The sequence below is a fragment of the Parasteatoda tepidariorum genome, chromosome 9 (genome assembly GCF_043381705.1).
Source record: "Parasteatoda tepidariorum isolate YZ-2023 chromosome 9, CAS_Ptep_4.0, whole genome shotgun sequence".
Classification (NCBI taxonomy): Eukaryota; Metazoa; Arthropoda; class Arachnida; order Araneae; family Theridiidae; genus Parasteatoda; species Parasteatoda tepidariorum.
In genome coordinates, this window is record NC_092212.1 from 48,539,336 (window position 1) to 48,543,226 (window position 3,891).

The 3,891-nt window shown below is 32.2% G+C and overlaps 1 protein-coding gene across 1 annotated transcript in view; it reads right to left on the bottom strand.

The window, feature by feature from the left end:
• The window catches only part of LOC107450965 (fatty-acid amide hydrolase 2-A), a 32,923-nt gene that overhangs the window by 1,665 nt on the left and 27,367 nt on the right, over positions 1-3,891 (bottom strand). The window lies entirely within an intron of this gene.

The following is a 3,891-nucleotide window of genomic DNA, read 5'->3' on the forward strand; positions in this document are numbered from 1 at the left end:
AAAATCAGAATCAAGTTGTAATTAAATAAAAAACGGTAACTTAAATGTAGTCGTTGCTAATTTGACAGACTTACCTTGCTTTTACTTTAATTATTGTTAGTTTAATCATATATATAATCAATGTTAATTCAAAATATAACTAAATAGTTTTATTTTGAACAAAGTAATGGTGAATTAAATAAATCAATTTATTATAACTCCGCCCTCAAATAAACTGCTAAAGAAATACTTTGATTACCAGTTTGATATTTTTACCCTGATTGATACGGTTTTATGCTGTCACGTATTTGTGACAGTCGGCTCGAAAGGGTTAATAAAAACATTATTTAAAGCATAACTGAGTTTATTAAACTATGGCACAAGTACTGAAATATACCAGAACTATCAGCTAATATTTATAAGACAGTTTCCTTTTCCAAAAACATACATTGTGGTAAGACAATTATTTCAATTTTTTCATTTGTCTAGAAGAATTGAAAGATTGCCTTCCACAATAATTTATTAATGATTTAAGTTTCTATGACTAGATCTAGAACTGTAAGGAGCAGGGACATTTTGACATAAAATGGTATCAAACAGTTGAAGTTAGCCATTTAGTTGAATAGCATATTATACCACTTTCTTCATGAAGCAACTTTTTTTATACCAGTTCAATATAAAAAGTCGGGATAAAACGTGGTAAGCCTATAGGGAAAGTATTTATTCGTGTGTTCCTGTTTTCAAAATGTAGGAGAATCAGCAATAATCATAAAGATTTTCATGTTAAGTTCTTGTCAATTTTATTGTGGGTTTTGGTTGCACATCAGAAGGCTGATGGTGAGTCTGTAACTTTATGAATGCTGGTGCTATACCACCTTCGCAACATTCTAGTTATTCCAAAAGTATCGCTTGCAGTCAATTGGGAGACTAAGGTTAAAACTTGCAATCTATATATGTATTTCTCTTACACGGCGACAAAAAAAGCCTCATTACAACTCCCCGAATGGCAACGCTTGAAAATCGATCAATGATTGCCGCTAAAAATGTCACATGCCAAATCTAGTGAGGTGGCTCAACATGTAGCGCTTTTAAAAACGGAAACTGAAATAACCAGAGAGAGCATTCTCGACAAATGTCATCTCTTCCAAAATTCACCCTATCAGCTGCGGCAATCTCATACTATTAAGCTAGGCAAGTGAGTAGTCTTTGTCGATAGATCTTTATTTTAGTATTTTGTCGAAAGTGCTTTCTTTCACGAATTTATATATTATGAATTTATTTGACGATGTTTGATTTATATCACGAATTTATTTGTTTTATTGTTGTTGTTAGTTATCCATTGAAAGATGAGTCTCAGTCGTGCTGTTACGCTTTAAGATTTAGGTTTAAAGAATTACAGGTCATTTACTTGAATTCAAATTTATTTTAATGACTTAGTATTTACTAAAAAGATTTAATTTTTTTTAAAAAAAAAAGTTGTTATATGGATTTGAATGATTGTTTTGAATTCTTAAAATTTTGTGCATTTGCAATGTACCTAAGTTAGTAGCGAGCGAAGCGAGCTTGGTTTGCGAAGCAACCAATTTTCGGGGGTTGGCAAGCGCTAGCGAGCAGGGGGCTAGTTTAGTTCACTAGTTTAGTTCAATAGTATATATTATACCACTTTTTTCATTCATTTTTTTCATCATTCACTTTTCATGTAAAATTTAAATCTACCTACAAAATTGGTCAAGTTTGTTCTGTTACTTAATTGATATCAAAACAAAGGACCGTACAACAAAACAGATGGAGAAAGGGCCCCTCTGTCGTCTCAGACTTCCAGCTCAAATTGCATGACTATGATGGTATGATACTGTAACCAATAGTACTTAGGAAAGAAAACGGTTACGTAATACAATTTAGATAGTAGGCCATTCAAGATACTTGACAAACATAATCAGGGACTGTTAAAACTCATTTGAATTTAATTTTTGCTAAAGTTCTTCAATATCTTAAAAAACTATTTTCAAAAATTTTCACCAAGATTTTCGAAAGAAATTCTTTTTGAATTTTATTAAAAATCCGCTTATGACTGCCGGGATAGCCTGGTAGGTAGGGCGTTGGGCCCATGTCCGACATAACATGGGCCGACGGCCGAAGACTTCCCGTCTAGCAAGTGGTGACTGGTGCACGTTAAATATGCAGTTGTGCAAAGTTCTCCACGTTCTAATAACAAATCAATACCTCGAGGGCAGTGTTTTTTTTAACCTTTTTCGTATAATGGACCCCTTTTAAAAAAAATTTTAAGCAGTCACGGACCACTCCCCTGCGAAAAAAATAATTGCAAAAAATATCAATTATTAGAAAACATTTAATTTTATTATTTTAATGGTATGCAAAATTTTTAAAATAAAAATTCCTAATATGAAGGTTGTTACTTCTTTTCCTTAATTAATAAATTGAATTGAGGGATGGTTTTCGACAAAGCAACGCGCATATCATGTTCAGCATTCAATCGATTTTGATGTTCTGTTTGTATTGTCACAAGTGTGGATAATCCCGCTTAGAAATATCAAATAATATTAAATCAAATAATGATTAAATAATATTCGATATGGATATTAGAGGCCTGTGTGCAGTCCGCGCTGAATTTGTGGTATCTCTATCACGGGTTGGCTTGCCGCTCACAAATCACCTAGTTTCAAATATGTATTTTCACCTTTTAGAAAAAGAAGATCAATGTTATTTAAATATTATTGATCCAAACGTTTTAAAAATTAGGAATATTCTGCGGACCTCCAAAATATGACCCAAGGACCTCTAAGAACCCCTTCTTAACCTATGGTTCATGGACCCCTAAGGGGTTCCATAGGTTAAGAAACCCTTAACCAAAGGTTAAGAAACCCTGCTCTAGGGGAACTGAATTGGAGATTGATCATTCTCTTTTTCTAGTCAAAATTACGATCTGTGGATGAATAAATAGATGTATGAATGGGTCACCAGTTATAAAAACTAGTATTTACAGCATAACGAAGAAATGATTCTTGTATATATTTAGTGTGACAATATTTATATTTAATACGAAATTTTACAGAGCTTTATAATTAGATAAAAACAATTTGGACCAATACAAATTAGCAAATTTTTATCAAAAAACAGGCTACATTTTTTTTATCTTTAACAAGTTTTAGAAAACCGGAATAATTTAAAATAAAGAGAATATCAATCAAAATACTTCAATTGAAAACACAACAGTGGCCGTATAGTGACCTGTCACGAAGACAATTTCTCCATCTCACTACCAATTAAACACGTTCACGCCGGGAAAAGTGAAAATGCTGGTACGGGAAAAGAGAAAATACTGGTAGAAGAACTATTTCAATATTAGATAATATTCGGGAGGAGTTAATTTATTCTCAGCAATAACAATTTACTGTAAGGAAACTTATCACTGCAAAAAAGCAATTCAATATAAAAATTACATACGTTAAAAACAATTGGCAGTTATGGATCTTTATTATTCCCGGAAAAAAACTAAAAAATGAAATTTATTGTTACCAGTTTTTACTCCGGTGCGCTGCCAAGATGAGACAATCTAGCGTGACCCACCGGTGGGTCACCCCGGCGTGAACGTGTTAAGAATAGCATATGTAGTGCTGAACATTTTAATTACTAATTAACACCTCTATACCATACGAGCATGCAAGAGACAAAAATTTATTCCTCTCTTAACTTGGGCGATATGAGTTCTTTTGGCTTTAGTAATTATGCTTAATCTTTTACTGAACGGTTTTAAATCTCTGAATACTTAAAATTCTATTAATTTAAAAAAGTGTATATTAAAATACTTGAAATAATAATGGATTGTGTTGATCCCGAATGTCCTTTTTTCACAAAGAAAAATTTCAAGAATAAAATAAATGAGTTAAGAGT